The sequence below is a fragment of the Phocoena phocoena genome, chromosome 2, assembly GCF_963924675.1.
Source record: "Phocoena phocoena chromosome 2, mPhoPho1.1, whole genome shotgun sequence".
Lineage (NCBI taxonomy): Eukaryota > Metazoa > Chordata > Mammalia > Artiodactyla > Phocoenidae > Phocoena > Phocoena phocoena.
Window position 1 is genome coordinate 158303461 of NC_089220.1, and position 22584 is coordinate 158326044.

The 22584-nt window shown below is 42.7% G+C and overlaps 1 protein-coding gene across 1 annotated transcript in view; it reads left to right on the forward strand.

Moving 5' to 3' along the window:
- Positions 1-22584, forward strand: part of CAMK1D (calcium/calmodulin dependent protein kinase ID) — a 417163-nt gene that overhangs the window by 235639 nt on the left and 158940 nt on the right. The gene's annotated exons all lie outside the window — the stretch shown is intronic.

Consider the following 22584-nt stretch of genomic DNA (forward strand, 5'->3'; position numbering starts at 1 on the left):
TAGATCCCTAAAACGTGATGACTGCATATACCTCTGTTTAGAATATTCTCCCCTCTAAAAAGTCAAGCATTGTTTTTTAACTCTAATAGGAGGAAGTGAATCTCATTGTTACGTTACCTTCCTGCCCATTGATGATGGCATTTGTGTCTTTCTTTTATGAAAACACGTGGACCTATGACTTAAGTTTCCTTCTTAATCTCATCACTGGCTGGCCCGGGTGTAGAGGGAGGTAGAGGCAACATTAATACTGTATGTAGAAGGTCCAGGAAAGGTCCCGATGTTGGTGCTACTGGACCTGCCAATATACAGGTGCCCTCGTTGTTGGGGAGCCATGTCAGCTGCAAAAATCGTGCAAGTGTTGGCAATCTTTTTTATCCTTGGCAGAAGCAGTCTGTTGGAGAACATGGTTAGGCGCTAGCGGTGAAGCATCCTTGGTAGTGGTAAAGCGTCCTCGGTTCCTTTCCCCTTTGTGAGGCTGTGGTGCTATATCCAGGCGTATCACTCAGATGGGAACATGAACCATATGGCACAAGATGGAAAGAAACGCGCTCCTTCTCTGGTTTGACATGCAAACAAGAGGGAAGACATCACAGATGCACAAGCTGGCTTCTAATCTTAGAGAGTAGGGGAAGGCCACCAAGCACCCCAGCCCATAGCCTCATAATATCTCCTCTCCACCTCCCCACTCCCACGGCTCCTCCCAGCCTGTGCCTCCAGGGACCAGAGGCAGCAGAATGGTGAGGTGTGGTTCCAGACATACACGTGGTGAGAAGGACCTCACGGCAGGGAAAGAGGGTGCTGCTGTGTTTGCAGGAACCGTCTCTCCTCCTCTATCTCTATCTCTCCATCCCCCCCCCGCCCCCCTCTACATCTCATCTTTTCCCTCTCCTTCCTCTCCCCCTCTACACAAACAGACACACGTACCTCCATCATTGATTGAATGAAAGTTCATTGCAAAGTCGGGGTGGGGATTGATGAAGACTAGGCTCCTAGCTAATGTTTCACTTTTTCTCGTTCTCAGATCCAAAACTCTCATCCGTGACCTTCCTTAGATCTGCTTTGAATGGCTTTGCATTGCCATCTGGATAAAGTTCCAACTCCTAGCCTGGTTGCTCTCCAAGATCCAACCATTGTTCTTGGCTTTATCCCACTGCGTCCACCAAGCCTTCCCCATCATCACCCCTAGCCCTTTATAATCTGACCATTGCCATCCCTTGCTGCTCGCCACGTACCGTGATCTCGGGCACTTCGGGCCTTTTGCAAAGGCCCTTCTCTCTACCTGGAAGACTCTGTCCCCTTTATCCCCCACCCACACACCACTTTTCCTGGATGAATTCTCCTCATCCTTCATCTGCCACATTCATTTCCGTCAGGAAGTCTTCTCTGAGCCCCTACAACTGGCCAGGCTCCCCTCCTGCGTGATCCCGTAACCCCTATGTTAACACGTAACATGCGGCATCAGAACAGCCTGCTCGCTGGAGTCTCCTTGGAAAACCCAAGGAGCTCACACGTAGTAATATCCTCAGAGCTCAGTAAACGTCTGATGAAGGAAGGGGTGAACTCCGTCCCACACTCACTGTGTAGCCATCCCTGCCCATCCCTCTTTTTGTACCATCAAGTCTGTAAATGTGGAAGAAGAGCGGGATGGAGGGAGGTGAGCTGTCCACCTTCCCTCTGCTGTGGTAGAAAACACATCCTCGGGGACACGTTCTCTGGCCACTGTCATCTCCATCACTGTTCCTCTTGTCCCACCACCTCCCTTCCAGTGTTCGTTACAGTCATAAATGATCTTACTTGTCTGCTGTCCTTCTTCACCCTGTCTGGACCGTTTTCTTCACAAGCACTGGGACCTCATCCCTCTGGCTCCCTCTTTAGCTCTACCACATAGCTCCTTCCTGGGACATACGGAATGTTCAGTACCTATCTGTAGGAATTAATTAATCCAGTTGACAGCCATATACGGGACTTTCAGCAGCAGAAAATCCTCTCTCCCTTTTTTTGCCTTACAAATATGGAAAAAATGCTTTCCAAGAGGAGTGATCAGAACCAGCAAGCGCTCTAAGGGTTAACTATCTTGTTCATCCCCCCACTGAAGGGAAACCTCAGGAGAATTTTCATCTCCATTTTCTCTAGGACAGGGTCCTGTGAAAACTTGCTCTAAAGGAGATCTAATGTTTATTTACTTTGTAATTAACATTTTGTTTTCCACTGTCCATCTGTTTATTATTTGTTCAGTTACATTGATTGGCATGCTCTTGCTGTCATTACCAGATCGTCTAAGCCCCTAGGCATTTTTCATGGCAGTGCTCTCTGGAAAAGGATTACTGTTTAACGATCCTCTGATTGTTAAATTGTTAAGGATATATATTCCTTAGTTTAGAGAGTCTAACCATGTTGCCCCTGTTCAGTTGGAGACTTCTATGCAACGGATATTTTACAGGAAAACTCTTGGGAGATCTACTAGAATAATCGATGATTTTTTTTTTACAGTGCCAGGTCCTCAAACTCTGAGACTTTAACAAGAGGGAAGAAACCCTATAATATAACATTTTGTGAAACCCCCCTTTTGGATGATAGAAACCGACAGATGTCCTTATTATTATTCTGCAGAACGGTTCCTTCCTCTCACTGGGAGGAATCTGTGTTCCTAGACCCAGCAATTTCTACTCCTAGAAAACTCTTTTCATTTGTTCTGCACATGAAACTGTTTCTCCCAGTTGGGGGTTTTGTTTGCTGTCAGCTTGCCTTCACCCCATGCAATGAAGCAAGGCTTTGCCAAAGTTACATGTTTTGCCAGTAGGGATGGTGGAAAGGAAAAGGATTTTAGAATCAGGAAAACCTAGCTCCAGGATATTTGGCAGGTTAGGGTGTCTCTCCATTCCCAGGTCCTTCACTGTAGAAATAGGGGTTCTTCTGTCTGTCGCACAGGTGGGGCCTCAAGAAGCTAGTACAGAGCTTTCCACGTATTAGATTCTCAGTAAGTGTAGGTTGTATGGGTGGCACTGAGCCACATTGGGAGATCTTATTTGTAAGCCTGTGGACAGATCAGCTAGTAAATTTCACAAAGCAAGTAGTAGTTTGTTTTCTCTGTGGAAACCATGAGGATGTGAGAAATAGATATAAACAGATAAAATTTTTTTCTTTCATGAGATGGAATCAGGCTATTTGCCTCTCTCTGTAATTGGTAGAAAGTACATTCATGGCCTACATCTGTCTTTACTTCACGGCTCTACAAATATGATCTTTTTTTCACCCTCTGGTGACATGAAAAAGATCAGGAATCTGTAAACTGCATATTCTAACTAAATTCTTTCAAACTGATTTTAAAGAATAATTTATCCATCATCATGGATATTCTTTGCCTTAAAATACAATTTTTTTTCTTTTTCGGTACGCGGGCCTCTCGCTGTTGTGGCCTCTCCCGCTGCGGAGCACAGGCTCCGGACGCGCAGGCTCAGCGGCCACAGCTCACTGGCTCAGCCACTCCGCAGCATGTGGGATCCTCCCGGACCGGGGCACGAACCCGCGTCCCCTGCATCGGCAGGTGGACTCCCAACCACTGTGCCACCAGGGAGGCCCAAAATACAATTTTGATAAACTATTTTGACTTAAAAAAAAATAAGTCAATATTTAAATCATCAAAACATGTAAATCTAGGACTATGAGGAATAAGTTGATCCTGGACAGACTCGAAAACATACCATGGAAGAGATGGGCTTTGAACACCGTAAGAAAAGGAAGCAGGAATCACTTCGACTCAGCATAGGATTTTCAGCAAAATTTTGACACAGACGAACTCTCATGTGCTTGGAGATGCTGTACCTGTTATCCAGAGTGTGTTGTAAATATTCACTGGCCCATCGATGGACTAGACTGTGATTTCCTTGAAGCCAAGAGTCATTTAGTCCAGTGCGTGTAGGGACTGGCACATAGTAAGGCTTCAATAAATGTTTGTTGAATAAATTAATGAATATCCTTGTAGGTGAGATGGGAACATGTGAACTAAATCATACCACAGTTAAATGGACAGATGATTGGTTGAGGAGGCACACCCAAAGGCAATTGAAAATATAGACCTGAAAGGAAATTTCTGGAGATTTTCCCCAGGGCTGGCTCAGAACATACTCTTTCCAATACTGGAAAAATAAATAGCTTGAAAGAGGACATGGAAGGCATACTAATTAAATTTACACATGGCCAGAAGCTAGATTCAAAAATAATTCTGCCAATAATAAATGACACAATAAATTAAATTTACCCTAACACTGGTTTCTTTTTGTTTTTTTTCCATGTTTTTTATGCTTTTCATTTAATTTTACCACCCACTCTCTTTAGTTTATTTTAGGGTTTCGAGTTATGATTGGATCTTGACAATGTAGAAGAATACTGTGTAGTCATTTCCAGTGAGTGTAGGGGAATATTCTGTGAAGAAAACTTAACAGTTTTTCCTAGTATATTTGAGGTAAAATATAAAAATAAAGAGTCAAAAGTAGTCTTGGAAGAGACTGAGTTACATAACTTCTTTTTCTTTTCTTTTCCCCAAAATGACTATAAAAACTAGACATAACATATTTATTATGTTATTTATTATGTCACCAAACTATATATATATATATATATATATATATTTATTTATTTATTTATTTATTTATTTATTTATTTATATATTTATATTTAATGCAGTCTGTGTGACCTAGCCTTCTTCGGGGTGTAAAAGTCCCCCCCGCCAAGAGGCTCTCACCCTGTTACTTCTTCCACTAGGGCTGCCTGAGTAAAACAGGACAGAGTTACTTCTCTGAATTTCCCAACAACAATAAATGTCTCTTTTCTCCATTAGTGTGAGTCAAAAAATAAACACAACTCAAAACAGAGGACTGTGTCAAATGACCAAACCTTTGACACCCAAACTCAATTCCTTCCATGTTTGTGACAAATCAGATAACTCACCATCTCAGTAGGCCACCAAATTGAATATTTTCTTACCCACAGCATTGGCCGCATCCCTGGAAACCTCCAAGACCTTCTTCTCAGATGTTGCCTTCGTTTCCTCTCTCGGTTGTTGCTTTCTCAGTGCGCGGCTCCCCTCACCTTTTCCTCGGGGCTCCTGGCTGCTCTCAGCCATCTGAGCTTTGGAGCTTCCCCTGGAATTTTGTTGACCCCCTCATTGTGCAGTCTTCCCTCTGATTCCGAAGGGGCTCCAGGCCTTTTGTGCTAAATTACACATTTTTCCTTACAGGCACTGAAAGCTCTGATTCATATCTTGTGTAACTCCACAGAGAAATGACTTTTCTCATTATTTTTTCATAAGCCATTACAAGTTAATACCAATTTCATGTTAATATCCCTCTAAGGCTGCATTCAGTGGACCTCTTCCTTATCTCTGAAGAAAGTGGAGATGGGTGTCAAACGGCTCCTGTAGAAATTTCCTATGTTGGGATTGGATTTCAAATATGCAGAAATCCAAGTGGGATTGTGTGAAGGTTAGAAAATCTTCACAAATGGCTTAAATCCTGTTCCTTTTCTTTTGTGAAACTCTCGTTTTCTTAACCTCTGACCTTTACCATATGTCTCACATCTCTGAGAATCATTCCAAAGTTTGTATCCTTCTCTGTCTTCCTTATTCTTTTCACATTTTTAAGTGGATGCACATTTTTGTGAAGTATATGAAGAGCAGTGAACGTTTTCCCACACTCTGACAGGAGCAACCATTTATCCCCTGCTATTTTTAGTCAGGACTAATAATAATGTTAGATTCGTTATTAAGGCGATGCTATCATTTTCAAATTTATTGCTAAACCTAGATATGAAACAGACTTCTATTTTTGTTCACACTTATGGCATAAGTTAGAAATATATGAACTTCTTCACTTTTTGGACACTATCCATTAGGATGCATTTGATCGCAAGCAACAGAAAACAAAGCTTGTATTAGAAATTGGCTTAAACAGTCAAGGGGGGAAATTGGTTGATGTGTCTGATTCTCCAAAGATAGGGCTGGCTTTCATTTGGTTTCATTCAGTGAAACGATACTGAGATCAAGACCTTGGTTTCTATCAGTTTCTTTGCTCTGTTCTCCACAATGTCATCCTATTGTTAGTTCCTTCTTGTGGTCCCATGATGGCTGCCAGCAACTTCGAGATCAGTTGCTTCCTTGTTCAAGGTCTGAGCCAAATGCCCCAATCTTACTGCCAGGGGTAGAGTTAACTTTCCCCAAAGCACAAGCTGTGTGGGAATGATGTAGATCGAGTGAAAACTCAAGAACTTCACAAAGGAAGAGGGTTACATGAACATCATCGGAGTTTCCAAAAAATAACTTCTGAGCAGTTTATCTAAAAATGCTGCCTATGTTGTAAACGTTCCTAAGGAAATGTTTTTTTGTCCATCTGCGTCATGGGGCTTTCGGACTTTATTTAAATCATTTTCATACTTTTTGGAGAATTTCTGTAATTTTTTTATACATGTCTAGCTTTTTAGTAAGTGATTGAAACATTGTAAATAGTTTCTGTTTAGTGTCTTCCACAAAACAGAAAATAAATTTCTATGAGAAGAATTACTTGCTCTCTGGTTTATTCTGTTAATTATTTTTATCCAGAAGCTGGGTAAAAACTCAAGTCTCAGTATGGGAGATGATCTCTGAAGTGTAAAGAGTTCTTGTAATTGATTTTCAAAGATTTTTTTCAAGGATATTAGGAGAGTAATTTCCTGCAATATCAGTGAGAACTTTTTAATATTGTTTCATTTGAATGTTCAGAGTTTCTCCCTGTCTGACTTGTGGAGCTCTAAAGAACCCTCCCTGACCACCATTACAGGTAATAGAAATTTGAAAAAAAAAAAATCTTGTTATGTAACTAATATTGTTATAATGTTACAGAAATAGTAAGACTTCTCTTTCTCTGGAAAAATTTACTTATCTTAAAGAAATGTAGGGGACTACACCCAGACTTTCCTTCCCAATAAGACAGTCATGGGTTTGAATTCAGGACATTCCAGTGAACTAATTTTGGGCCAATTGCCCAATCCCCTTAAATCTCAGTTTCCTTTCTTGTAAAATAAGGATAATAGGTCCATCCCCTAGCATTTTCAGTTATTGAAATGAAATGTGATCAGCCCAGGGTCCTGCACATAGAAAGCTCTAAGTAAATGATAGTTATTACAAAAAATATGGAAGTGAACAAGGAAAAAAATCAAAGTCCAACTGAATTGTAGGAAATTATTACTTTAAAACTTCAGCAATTCTTTATCCTTTGTCATGCTGATTTCTTTTACTTTAGCAACATATAGCAGTTTCCTTAAAAATGTTATTTGGCGATGCTTAGTAGAAAATCCATCTCTGTGAAAATGTATGGACATATTTATGTATATGAATATATACATCTATGGAGAGGGAGGGAGACTGCAGGGTCAAGGACACGTGACCTAGGAGATGTCCTGCCCAGGGTGTGTGCCCTAGACTTTGACCCCAGGAATCCTCCCCACGCCACCACCATGAAAGGAGCCCCAGAATGCAAAATTCAAATCTGGAAGGAGGTAGAACAAGTGTTATTTCAGAGTGTGTTGTTTTGATTTATAACTTCATTTATACAGAAGTTGTTTCTCCATAGAATATAAAGGAGTTATACCCTGGGACATACTGTCATCATAACTGGCTGACCATTTGTGAAGTAGTCATTTAATTTTCCCATCTGTAAATGGAGGGCTGGCTGAGACATTGGCTCCCAAATTTGGCTAATCATCAGAGTTGCCAGAAACTTTCAAATATATACATCATTCCCAGGTTCCACGAGCCTAGTCATGGTGTTTTAGGGGAATTGGGTAGGACCTGCAAATGTGCTTGCCTATATTACATGGGAGTCTTGGTGATCTTACCACTCCCAGAGACAGATTTCAGTGTTGGTCTGTTTATTTGATCTAATCTCACAGCAGAGTCTTGTCCTATATATCTGGAGTTGAGGGGCTAGTGTTCACTTTGAAACCCTATGTCTATTCAGTATCTCGTAAGATCTGTGCTTTGCCAAGTTTGAGTTCACAGTAATCCAGAGAGGCAGCTGTGAGGTCTGCTGCTTTGACTTTCATTCTGTGTTATTATTAGGTACTAAGTTTGAACAAGTTAAGAAGAAAAAAAGAGCAGATAGATATGTCTCTAAAAGGAGAGAGAGAGCTGGCCTGCCATATGACCAGAGGCTGTGTGTTGGAGCCCATAGGAACTGTGTTCTGGGCTCGTGGAGCCCAGAAATCCCATCAAGTAGCTGGCAAGTCGGTGGCTGATGAAGAGGCAAAGGTCTTTCCAACATCTACAGTGTGGTTTTGAAAATAATAAGAAATATTCCATCAGTGGGATCCCGATTCTAGAGATGTAGGAAGACTCTGAAGAACAAAACCCCAGATCATGACAGATATTGTTTTCTTTCTCACAATTCTCTTCTCTTTCAGAGGAAGAAAAAAAAAAAAACTATTGGTAGAAAGAGTCATGAACTTGACATTTTTCAGGATTCCACCCTTTCCATCACTACTTACTAAGAGCTCTTGCATTGACCTTGGTCCCCAAGGACATCTAGACATTTACACTGTGGTCAAGTTGACTTTTCTACTTGTTTATGATGAAAGAGAAAAGTGCGTATGAACTTCCCACCTGGGAGGTTAAAAGTGGAAGAAAGTGAAATTTCACGTTTAAAGTGACAACATCAGTAGGAGAGAGAGAGGGTTAGGATTTCAAGCATGGTCTGTGAGGAACTACGTCCCATGGCTTAGTTAAGCAATTAATGTATGTCTTTTTGGTATTTTGCTCTTTTTAAAAAATGAGGTATTTACAATATTATAAGTTTCAGGTGTATAACATAGTGATTCATAATTTTTAGGGGGTAATACTCCATTTATAGTTATTATGAAATATTGGCTATATTTAAATATCCCTGCCAAACAAAACACTACGTGTACTTTTTTCAGAGCTGGAGTTTGACACGTGTATCCCGCTTCCTAGTTCCTTTGGCATAAAACCCACTCTGTTGAACCTGGCAAGCAAGCGTCTCATAATTTTCCCCAATCTACTCTCATCGATTTCTTCCCCATCCATCTGAGTATCCTTATGTCCACATCACTCTTCTGTGTCTTTGCAAATGCTGTTCCCTCTCTCTGGAGTGCTCTCTTCCTTGTTTTTCTATGCCTGGCAAACTTGCCAAAACCCAGAGCGCGTGTCAGCTCCCCGGGTGCAGCCCTGCTGTGTGCCCGGGCAGAATAAGACATGGGAGCAGGCTGTGCTTCCATGATCCACATCCGGCTCCCTGGCAGGAGGTTGGCTGTGCTGTATCCTGATGTTTACATACACACCTGTCTTCCTGAGCTGGCCAGGGAGCCACTGGGTTGCAGGGACTCTGTTTTATTTATCTTTCTAACCCCACTGCTTGGCCTCAGGTCTGGCACCCATAGGAACTCTCTGGATGTTTGATGGAGTCTAGGTCTGTGAGTTTTATGCAAGCTTTCTGGAAATAATGTGCCCTGATGCTCTTGCAGGGGCTCTTGTATGCAGTGAACTTTGAGGAAGAGTGCTGGTGACAGTAAGAGGTCGTGCTTTTCCCTTCCCTTCCCCTGCTGCCCCACCTGCAGTGCAGTTGGTGGCATTCTTGTGCAGGGTTCATCATGACAGCTGATGGACTGTCTTGTTAAGCTGGGCCTCTGGGTGTTTCTTTGTCATCAGGTCACATTAGAGCTTCAGATGCTTCGTTTACCACCAGCCCCGTCCCTCACCCCCCTGCAAGAGAAAAGAGGGAAGGAAAAAAAAAAAAACGATGAAAGAGGGAGCACTACCAGATGGTTCATCTGTCTCCACACCCTTATTGCAAGATCCTAGAACTGACAGTCTGCATTCCCACGTTGGAGTTTGCTTCCCCCTAAGGCTCCTGAATTAACCAGCTCACAGCCACACCGGGGCTTCCTCTGCCTTCTGATTCGGCATTACAGGGTGGGAAATTATCCTGACTCAGTTTTGTGCATGCTTTTCAAGAGGCACCACACTTTGCACCTTCCTCCACCCAGGCCCTTATTTTTTCTGTTCCTTTACCCCTCAAATGTTCTTGGCATCCTTTGCCTGAGATAAATCATTCTGCCAGGCTCTGTGCCTGCAAGAGTGTCTTCCACAGTGCTGACTGCCCCCCCAGCCTCTGGTGGAATAGCAACTGCAATGCTGTTAGATCCAGCACTGTGTGACTTCAGACTGGGCTTAGGGAGAGTGGCCCCACAATGTATGTATGTGTGTGTATGTACATGTGTGTGTGCGTGGATGCCTGTGTGCACGTGTATACGTACGTGTGTACGTAGCGCCTCACCCCCTTCCTGTCTCTGTTGTTGCATGGTTGGCTTCTTCCTGATTTTAACGTTAAGTTAAAAGAAATAACTCTAAAGAGGCCAACGATTCAGGAAGAACATTAGCATCTTGCGGAATGACTTTCTGAGGACAGGTCTTCCCTTTGTATCTGAAAATATATTCATAACACTCGTCTTCTCTAGGTAGAGTAGGGAAGAAACTTTTTTATTCACTTTCGTATTATTTAGTGCACTGGTTTCCTTTTCCCCTATCTTTTTCGTTTTCTTTTCTTCTTTTTTAAAAAAATAAGTTCTTTTAAAAAACAAAAAAGAATAAATTCTTATACATATAGAAAAAAATAAACTCTTATACATATAGAGCCCCAGTACACAAACAGGTAAGAAATAATAGTATTTCACCAGCGTGACATAAGTCCAATTTTATAACTTTTATTTATTACAGAGGCTTTCAAGGAGAACACAAGGGAACGTGCTGGTAGTTTCCACTGTGTTCACATTTGGTATCTATTAGAGTTGGATCTGTGAAAGTTGTATTTCATGATGGTTTCTAAAATATTTATTGAGAATCTGGAGGATTTGGGAGAAACCAGATTGGAAAGCATGGGTCCAAAGTGACCTCAAGGAAGTCTGGCCGTTGGACTAAGATGCTTGGATGTTTGGAGGAAAAAAGTCTCCATGGCTTTGCTCTGAAAAAGGCAGTCACCTAAAATGCACCCGGCGGGCTGTGTATGACCTCAGCCTGGCCCACCCTCCCCGCTCTTTGGCTTGCAGACCGTGGCCATCGCCTGAGCACTTCAGCTGCTCTGCTTGAGCCGAGGAGTCCAGGGACGGCCCCCTCCCCTCCCCGGCTACCCTTGTGTAGCTGTCAGGGACAATCTGTGTGGCTGGACTTCTCCCATCCCCTTCTCCCTCACAGCACAATTGCTTTCCTAATTCTCCTTTAAACTCTGCATAGAAAACTGGATGAATAGCAATTAGTTTATGAGCCACCATCTGTGAATAGTATCATTCCTGAGAATTTGCTCACAGCCCTGGTGCTCATCCCCTGGGTTATCATCATCTTTTATTAGCAGGACATCATATAACTATAAACTCCGAACTGTCTCGGCATTTCACACCCATCTACCATAAAACTGTGATTTGGAGAGGCGATGCATATATCAGACACATCCTCTTAACAAATCATCGACAAAGCAAAACATGCTGTTCTTTCTTTTTTGTTGTTTTTGGCCGCACTGCACGGCACGCGGAACTTCCCTGGCTAGGGATGGAACCCGCACCCCCTGCAGTGGAAGCGCAGAATCTTAACCACTGGACCTCTAGAGAAGTCCGACATGCTGTTCTTTCTAATCGTGCCTCTAATCTCAGGTATGAAGAAACTTACTCTTGCTTTCTCAAGAAAGAATACAGAGTTGCCGTTATTAGACACTCATAGCGATTATCTCTGTGTTTTTTTAAATTATATATATAAAGCATACAACCACCCTCATGAATTCCCACCGTGTAAGTGCCTGAACACTGTTTTTTTCCATTGAATGCACTTGATTTTCTGAAGCCTGGGGCTGACCTGAGCGAGCTGTGTGACGGCTTTAATTACTGATGTGCAAAAGCTAAAGAACGCTCAATTTGGTGTTTGTTGTCTCTGAACGTGGGCACTTTCCTGGAACGGCGAGGAGCATTTTACGGCGCAAGTTCCATCCGCCTAAGTCTGAAGTGGAGCTGACGGGAGACAGTTGTTCAGAGCAGACTTCTCTCCATTTCTCTTTTTCCTTCTTACCCTTTTTCATCCCAACTTTTTCTTTTATAAATTTGCTTCTTGCTTTATCAATAAACAGCACAATATTCCAGCAGATTTAGGGAGCTGCCCAGGATCGTGCTCGCGTGGGTGGCCCTGATGCTTCATTATCTGCAAGGAGAACAGGCAGCAGACTTGTGCCTCTTCGTTTCTTACCCGTGCTCCCGGGGCTCTGTGTCCATGTGCAGGCTGTGCTGTGCCAGGGCCATGACCCTGAGCCATTCTGGGCACCTACGGACTTCGCAGAGTCCTGGATTCAAGTTGTGAAATACAGGACCTTGCTGTGGGTATCAGCACAGAGAAAACACAGGGCTCTCACGGTAGGAAAGAAAAAGGATATGATGCCTTTTCCCAAGATTCCAATGCGTTGTCTTGGTCCCCTTTCCTTTATATTCACATGAATGCAAGTGTTCAGAGCTAGAAGCCTCTAAGATGCTTCTTGAATGCAAGCCCAGTGTCTTCAGTCTGGGGCACAGGGTGTTTGTGATGAAGCTGCAGGATGCGGCCCAGGCCATTGGCACCTGGTTATAGGTCATCACAGGATCTCACATGGGCGTGGCTTCTGAATTTGCCTTGGAATTACCTGCAGTGAACCTGGAACAAGCTTTCTGAGATTCTCCTTCTAAGGTGCCTTTGGAGACTGTGTTTTCATGTCAGTGGAGCTAGTAAATGAAAGTTACAAGACTTTATCTCTGTTTTCAGGCAGGTGTGTGCCTTATGTTCTCCAGGAGTGCAAGGCATCTATTCTCATGTTAAAACATCCAGAAAAACGTATAATTACCCTTTGACGGAAAGTTACCCAAAAATCCAGAGAAGGAAACCACAACATTCCCTTAAATGTGTTAGTGTTTCAAAGCCTTACTAAGAAATACTAGAAATGTTATGGTTAACCAGTTGAATATTGTTAATTTTTCATATTCTTTTTCCCAGAGGACTAATTTGTTGGGCAAGTTGCCTTGAACCTTTATCCTCAGGACACCCTGAATCTTACCTTTAAATCAGATCAATTATGAAATAAATGTATTCAGCCAGGTTTTTTTTTTTGGCGGTACGCAGGCCTCTCACTGTTGTGGCCTCCCCCGTTGTGGAGCACAGGCTCCGGACGCGCAGGCTCAGCGGCCATGGCTCACGGGCCCAGCCGCTCCGCGGCATGTGGGGTCTTCCTGGTCCGGGGCACGAACCCGTGTCCCCTGCATCGGCAGGCGGACTCTCAACCACTGTGCCACCAGGGAAGCCCTTCAGCCAAGTATTTAAAGGTAAATCCTTCCTCACCATCTAAGGTTTTCATTAACTCAGTGACTTACCAGTGGTTCTCAAACTTTGCATTTGAATCACTTTGATTTTTTTTTTTTTCCCCAAAAATATCCAGAAGCCTAGACTACTTCCCAAGCCAATTTAATCATAATGTCCAGGGACTAGATCCAGGTGTCATATATTTTAAAACTCCTCAGGTAATTCTAACATACAGCCGATTTTGAGACCCACCTGTAATTTATCCTGGGTGGTAACAGGAGTAGGAAAGAATTACAGAGAGTCAAATCTTCTAACCTTTTTCAATTCAGGTGCCCAGCTTTTGAGTGCCTTTGGTCTGTAAGACTTGAGGAAGGCTGGAGTTAATTGTTCATTCATTTATCCGTTCTTCTACAATACTCGCTGAGTGTTGGTATGTGCCAGGCACTGGGTTTTTCCCACTGATTTGGACCTAACATTTCTCCTTTGGACTAAAGCTAACCAGGCCTTGGTTGGAACTTCTGGAGTTATTCCAGACATGAACAAATCACTTGGTCCTTTCTCTGTTGGTTCAGGGCCTCGTGGAAGCTGACTTTGGGAGAGGGAAAAGAAGGTCTTTTCCATGTGAATGGATTCTTATCTCAATAAATTCTATTCTACGTCTAACTGACAAACTTACCCACGCAAAAGAGCCTGTTGAAGCATGACTCGTTATCCAGGTTTCTGTGTAGCAAGCAGTGTTCTGGAGAACACTGAATATTGGCTTAGAATCAAGCATTGTGGCATCCTTTATACCTCAATGTACTTTGGCTCCTTAATTTTGAATTCATTGAGAGTTGGAAAGGACCTGAGGGAGCATCCTGTTTGCCTAGTTAATTTCTAGATGAGGAAACTAAGACTCTGGAAAATGATGTGACTGACATACACCATTTTCTGTCCTAGAGAGAATGTCCATCATTTTCCCCTAGAGACAGAGCCAGCCTAGTTAGCGCCCCTCCCGTGGTACCATTACAGGCTCCCGCCCTGCCTCCTTATGTACAAATGCTGGCCAGGCCTCCACCCTGTGTAGCCTGCATTGTGCTAAGGATGCCTGAGATGCTTTTTTGAACATGTGGTCAGCAGTGCACAAGGTTTTAATTGTTGTTTGTTTGTTTTGAAGGATTCAAAGCAAAACTCATTTCAAAATGAGAAAATATCACGTGTACTACTTAATCCTTAAACAAACAAATTGGCTTGCATTCTTAAGATGTAGCTGATTTAGATACCAGTCTTTTGCCTCTTGGTGTCCTGTTGATTACAGCGTCATCTGCTGGCATCAAAAGAAGATGATTCGAAGCTTTGGATTTTGAATCCTCGCCTTCCCAGGAGTGGCCTATATTCTTTTTTAAAAATTAATTAATTTATTTATTTATTGGCTGCGTTGGGTCTTTGTTGCTGCGTGCGGACTTTCTCCAGTTGCGATGCGCGGGGGCTACTCTTCGTTGTGGTGCGCGGGCTTCTCATTGTGGTGGCTTCTCTTGTTGCGGAGCACAGGCTCTAGGTGCTTGGGCTTCAATAGCTGTGGCACGTGGGCTCTAGAGCTCAGGCTCAGTAGTTGTGGCACACGGGCTTAGTTGCTCTGCGGCTTGTGGGATCTTCCCGGACCAGGGCTCGAACCTGTGTCCCCTGCATTGGCAGGCGGATTCTTAACCACTGCGCCACCAGGGAAGCCCCCCTGTATTTTTAATAGACAAGATCTCTATATATATGTAACATGATACATGTATGTGTATATATATAATATTTTTTCTTCTATACATGTATATATATGTGTGTGTATACATAGATAATGAAACCGCATAATTAATGTTCAGTTAACAAATGAGGAAATCAAGTCAGAAAGTATTTAAAGGCTTGTCCAGAATCTTGCAGTTAGATGTGTCAGAGCTGAGACCCAACCTATCTCTTGACTGCTTGAGCGCTTAAACTAATCAATATGTGTTTCTTTGTGTCCAGCATTATGGATACATTTTGGTGAATCAGGTGTGTTGATGATTTTGATCAAGAGCCTTTTAAAAATTACCTCTTCGTAAAAGTCTGGCAGTACAACAGTCCATCAACCTTTCTCTACTTGGGTTCAATGAGAGAATCAGGCCCTAATTCCCTAAAGCATTTATTGTATATAGTGAATTCACTTTCTCCCCTGTGCAACTAGTATGGTGCCATCCTTGGGAGAATTGAGAAAATAGTCACTCAGATCATTTTTCTCTGTTCTGTTCAGATGAAGAACCTCAGTTAAGAAAAACTGGAAGGTGAAAATTTCCTCCCATCCTATAGCACACTCTTTGAGGTGCTCGTTTACTGGTTTAACATGTATCCTTCTAGACTTTTATTCTCTGCAAATAAAACCATTTAACTATGTACACACATGTGCATACAAACAGATGGATACAATGCAGTATGTACAAAGACAAGGTGATGAAAGAACTGGGGTGGCCCAGAGGAGAGGGAATCAGTCCTGCAAGAGGTAGGGGATAGCAAGGGATTCACAGCGGAAGTGATGGGTCTCGGAGGATGAGTAGTTTAATAAGAAGATAAGAGAGGAATGAGCACACCTATGTGGCCAGAGAGGAAGGTGTGCGCTAGTGTTTGAGAACTGCCTGGGTCCAGTAAAGGTCTGGTATGGGGCAGCGGTGGAGGATGAGATGGAATGGACGGGTGAGGACCAAGCAATATGGGACCTTGTAGGTCATGTCAAGCCGTTTGGACTTTATTCTGGACTGTGGAGAGCCATTGATGAATTTCATTCTAAGACATTTGATCAATTCTATATTGTGGAATGATGGCTCAGGAAACAGCATGGAGAATGGTTAGAAAGAGAGCCAGACCAGAGGGAAGATAGGAGAATGATTAAGTGGTTATAAACTAGGAGTGATCATCAATAAAATAGGAATAATAATGCCTACTTTATAGCGTTGTTGGGAGAATGAAATGTGATAACATCTGTGAATGCGCCTGTTAAGTTATAAAAAGGAAAGGTATTATTATTTTAATACCACCTGGCAAATATTTCAACTTTATCACTTTCCCTTGTGACTGACAAATCCTGATTTTCTCAGCATTGTTTCCTGTACTGCTTGTAACAAGAGGGAGAGAAAAATCTGACCCAAGGAAGGATTTCGGGTGATTTTTTAAATGATTTTGTTTATTAAAAAAAAAAAAAAAGGAAATCATAGTTACTTAGAAAAATCAAGACTGTTTGCCAAGACTTCAGAATATTCTTCAAATATTTTTGAGGCCATTTGCCATGCCAGAGAACCATAGCGTCTTTTCTGTGAATGAAATTTAAACTTTCTGGGCTGTTTAGAAAAAGATAAGAGTGGTGGGTGGTGAAAGACCTGGTCCTTTAGGTCTTTGCCTGAGAGGGACCTGCTTTTCCCCTGAGGGAGAACTTCCTTGGATCGGACTGTTAACCCGCAAGTGCTTGTGGGAGGAGGACAGGAAGCTGGTCGTGGCTCATTGACGTAACTCCCGCCTTGTGCACCTGCGCCGAGATCGGTTCCTCCACCATATTTGTTCTGCTTTCACTAGTAATCACCGTGTCTCCTGTCTGCCCCTTCTGATTATATTTCCTTCCATCTCTTACCTTCTTGTGGCCTCTTTAAGTTGAGTAGATAAGTGACCTTTTCCAAGGACCACCCAAAGGAAAGGTGTTTTGTTGCCTTTCCTTCTGATAATTCTCTTAGTGCTCATAATTACTGCCATGGTCTTCCCACCCCCCTCCCCCCCCTCCCCCCTCCAGATTAGTGAACCATGATAGGATGAAAACAAGCAAAAAATGTTGGATTTTCCTTTCTCTTCTCTTCTCTTTTGTGTTTTTCTAACTTTCCTCAGTACATATGGAGTTCAAAATGTGTGGCTCCTTGGACCATGGAGAATTAGACCAGAGGGAGAAATGATGTCACTGTCATTTTCATAGGAGCATGTGTAGTCAATAGGATGCCCGTCCTTTGGGTCCTGATGTTCTCTCCAGCCTGGGGGTTTGGAATGGGGCCTACTTGGCACGATTTTTTGCATGAATTAACTTTAAAATGTTTTCCTGGCTCTTTCTAGGGTTTTCTTGCTTGGCTGTCAGTTACCATGCAGGCAGAAGTCTGCCTCAGTGCCCATATGCTGTTTTCCCATTCAACTTTTCTCTCCCTCTCTCTGCCTGGGCCCACTTCCCTCTATCCACCTCTTCTGTCCATTATTGTAGATTATGGAGACTTTAGAGAAGATTACCACCTAAACCATTTACCCTCTGTACATAGATATACCAGACAGTGCTTACTTTGGGCCTGGTAGATAAGTGATTAAAATTAAGAGAGGGGCTTCCCTGGTGGCACAGTGGTTGGGAGTCTGCCTGCCAATTCAGGGGACGCGGGTTCGTGCCCCGGTCCGGGAGGATCCCATGTGCCGTGGGGCGGCTGGGCCCGTGAGCCATGGCCGCTGGGCCTGCGCGTCTGGAGCCTGTGCTCCGCAACAGGAGAGGCCACAGCAGTGAGAGGCCCGCGTACCGCAAAAAAAAAAAAAAAAATTAAGAGAGGTTCTTTTCATCACAGAGTTGCTTTCAGTGATATTATTCTTTTGAATTATGCATATTTTAGAAAGGATTGCTGTTTGCGGGTGGACATTGCTCATGTTTGAAGGTCCTCTTGGCCGTGTTTTGGAGAGACCGAGTACTGACCTACAGGTATTTCGCTATGCAAGGTTAACAGAACCTTGGTTTTCATTTGCTTGTAGCTGAGATGCCCCACCTCTTTTCTCTGTCCACTTTCTTCACCCTTCTGATGATACCAGCAGATGTAGGCTGATGCAAGGCTCTTCCTAATTGTAATTTCTGGACTCCTAACTGTTCCTTCTGCTTCTGAATATCTCTGCCTCTGGTTCCCTTTGACCCGCTGGGATATCATCTGTCAGGATGTGTATAACCAAGTATCCTGAGAGCTTCCAGTAGATTTCAGGATAGTAGAACATATCTCTGCCCCACTCCCCTCAGAAGTGGATATCATATTGTTAGTTATGAAATTTAATGCTTTAGGTGTGGTAATTCTATGCAAATGACTGAATTTATGTGAACTGTTCGGTATTCTCATAGCTACTAGTTAATATGAAGTTATAAGTGCTTGAACAGGGTCTTGGGAGTTAGAATCTTGGCAATTCCAGTTACTAGTTGTATGACCTTGGAATACTTTCTTAGCCTCTTGGGGGTCTTAGTTTTCCTCTTTTAAAAATAGGGAGAATGATAGCTACTTTGTAGGATTGCTGTATTAAATGAAATCCTTAAAAATGCTTAGTATAGTTTTGACACAGACTTAACACTCAGTAAATGGTATGTACAAAACAGCTATGTAAGTGGGGCCTAAAGAAAGTTATAAAATTAGTTCACTAGGTTTAGATGTGTTACATCCCAGGGGACTAAGGAAATTGCACTTATCGCAAAAAAGTCACAGTTGAAATATTTGAGAAAACAATATAAGAGATGTCGGCAAATTTTCCAAATACGAAAAAGGTAGGCTGTGAGATGTATAAACAGGGAAGTTTGGCTCCAATGCACAGCAAAGTTCTGGAACAGTAAATTAAGCATATGGTTTACAATCATTTAGTAAAGACTGTAGTAGTTGCTAGAAGTCACCATGGGTTTACTAAGAACAAAACTTCCCAAACATTCCATTTCCCTTTCAAATAGTATTCTGTGCTGTGTAAAAGTGAGGAATGCCATTTCAGCCGAGAATCTAATTGTCTACTTATGGTTAGTTCAGTAAAATGTGGGCTAAGACTGCTGGGTTTGTAACTCAGCAGCCATTGAAGCCAGCTGATTAATGTCTTGGTTTTCTTGATGGGGTCTCTGGTGGAATACCATGGAGTTCTGGCATGTAACTCTCTCACTTAAGACTTTAACTAGGAATTTGGATGAAGACATACGGTATGAATGTGTACCAACAAAATATGCACGTGGCCCAAAGTGGAGAGGGGTAGTAACTATAATGGAAGAGAGAATCGAAATTCAGACTGTTTCTGATCATTTGAAGCATTGCATGGAACCCAAAAGATTGGGTTGAATGAAGCTAAAATGAAGACGTTAAGCTCAAAAGGTCAAGCCTGAATAAGAAAGGAGATCTTGTTTGGCAGAAGTTCAGGTAAAAATGATCTGGTCATTTAATTGACCCTAAACTTTATATTCTTCCATTCATCCATCCAGTCATTCATTAATTCACTCTAACATGTATTGAAAGTACTACCTGCCATGCCCTTTTCTTAGCACTGGGGAGACAGTAGTAAACAAAATAGTCAAAAATCCCTACCCCCATGGAGCTTATCTTCTTTATATGCCAGCAGCTGTGTAGCTGCCTTAAAAAAGTGAACCTCATGTTAGACTTTAATATCCAGCTCATGATGGTTAATAGTTCTACTCCGTTATTTAATATGTTGTTCTTGGTGCTGTATCTTACACTGGGATCGTTACTTTCAGTTCTGAATGCTCTAGTCTGGACAAACAAGAGTGACAATAACATGATGGTAGGAATATAAACCATGTTGAAGGGAAATTGGTCGATGATAGGAAGAGTAAACTAAGTAGGGAAATTATATCCCTCAAATATTTGCAAGATACATGAGACGAGTTTACATGATATGTAAGCTTGTTATGCGTGGCTCCCAGGAGTCAATACTAATTATGACGAGGATGATTTCTGGTAAACAGAAGAAAGATGGAGCTCCGTGAGGGCTGAGATGTCGCTGCTGTGATTCCTAGTCATGTGCCTGATACATGGTGGGCGCCCAGAGATGTGTGGATGGATATTCACATGGCATTTTGTGAAGATAGCCTAGGTACTGAAATAATGTAAAAAATTTAAGTTCAGTTTTTGTATATCTTTTTGTGGTACATGGGCCTCTCACTGTTGTGGCCTCTCCCGTTGTGGAGCACAGGCTCCGGACGCGCAGGCTCAGCGGCCATGGTTCACGGGGCCTACCGGCTCCGCAGCAAGTGGGATCTTCCCGGAGTGGGGCACGAACCTGTGTCTCCTGCATCGGCAGGCGGACTCTCAACCACTGTGCCCCCAGGGAAGCCCTAAGTTCAGTTTTTGTATATCTTAAGGAATCTGAGGGGGAATAAAGTACCTGAGAACAGCTCTGAGGGATCAGGATGTTTTCTTCATTCGCGTTCTAACATTTACAAGTGAATTAAACCACTTTTCTTTTTTTTTTTTTTTATTTTTTTTTATTTTTATTTTTTTGCGGTACGCGGGCCTCTCACTGTTGTGGCCTCTCGCGTTGCGAAGCACAGGCTCTGGACGCGCAGGCTCAGCGGCCATGGCTCATGGGCCTAGCCGCTCCGCGGCATGTGGGATCCTCCCGGACCGGGGCACGAACCTGTGTCCCCTGCATCGGCAGGCGGACTCTCAACCGCTGCGCCACCAGGGAAGCCCTAAACCACTTTTCTTAAGAGACATTTAAGAGGCCACTTTAAGATTTCTTTGAAATTTCTAATATGCTTATTCACACATTACCCAACCCAGCTCAACCTCCATCACTTTTTGAGGGCTTCACCATAATTCTGACCCAGGGCCTTGCTTTCTCTGAATTTAACAATTCTGCAGAGCGTAACGTTTAATTCTTCCCTAATTGCTTCATGGGTCTCCCCATCAGGGTGATAAGATTTTGGAAGGAAAAACCTTATTTTATAGTTTTCTTGTATCAGACACAGAGCAGAAAGTCAGGAAATGATGATTGCTTGCTGGCTTGATTCATCCGCTAAGAAGGAGAGTCAGTAGCAATAGCATTTCAGCCACTGTAAGAACTCATGTAAGACATAACGGTTAAATAGACTTTAATTTCTCTAGCCCCTGCATACAAAGAAGGGATTTATGTTCTTAATTTATTAGAGTCTCCTGCGTTGGCCAGGCATGTGCTTTGTACATAGTTGATTCTCTGTATATAGCTGAATATTAATGGCTGTAGTCCAGGGCTCAAATTGTCTTCTTGGCTGAACCTCTGAGGGGAGCTGGGACTCCAGGTACAAACCCCTAAGCCCAGTTTGGAGGCTCATTGACTGTGATTCATGTACTTGGGTGGCCGGATCTAGGACCCAGTTACATTTGAATTTCAGATAAACAACAATGCAATGTTTGGGACACACTTATATTTAAAAAGTGTTCATTGTTTATCTACAATCAAACGTTAACTGGGTGCCCTGTATTTTATCTGGCAACTCTCCATATAAACCCCATTCTTTTCGTGTTCCCATGAATCTAAGCTGCTAATTAACCCCTAAATTAACTTCACTGAAAGAAAATATTCGTGCCCATGTGATTGATTCCAATGGCAACTTTTTTTAATTGAAAAGAGGGAAAATCTATGCGCTGTATACTGTTTTTGTCATATTCTTTCAGGTGTGTCCAATAATGATACTTCCACAGACACCTAGGGTCTCAGCAGTTCCAGATTAATCTCTCATGGTTTCCTTGGTGGCATAGTTTAGCTGGTTCACATGATATGTTGCTGATGTTATTTTGCTCAGACATCACAGAAACCATTGCTAACAAATGATCAGGTTCTCCACGTTAGAAGCGGGTGAAATGTGAATTTGGGATACTCTGTCTTCTCACTTCCTACACATCAACTGCATTGGCTAATAAGAACCGCAGCAGTCGAAGCAAAACATTACCTCTCCTGGTTAATTCTTTTGTTCTCTTCTTTCATCTGCTCAAAGGGAAGATAATATTCCTTATAAACTTCTTTTGAGGGGAAGACAGCTCACACTTAGGAAAGTTGCATCCATTTTCCCTAAATAAATAATGACTTGCCGTTTAGGAACAAAAGCCTTAAATATCATTTATTCACTCAGCAAACATTTATCAAGCAGCTCTATGCTAGGTACTAAGTGGAAACAGAATGAGTAAGATGTAGTCCCTGCTTTCAAGGGTTCACAGGAATCTGCCCGTTCAGTGCTTGCTTTTAAATGGCTCAGCAGTCATTTCAGAGAAAAAGTGTGTAGTAAGAGCTAACTAGCTCATAATGAAAGGATTCTTCTCTCAAATGCTTTCAGCAAATACCAAACCTTACATTCCGAGCAGAGGCTGTTCCTAATCGGTATTTCGAGGGGCTAGACTTGGACTGGTTCCTTCTCCCTTCGTTCAGTCGTTAGGACTTTGCTGCTCCCAGTGTGGCCCGCAGACCAGCAGCATCAGCATCTCCTGGGAGCTTGTTAGCAATGCAGACTC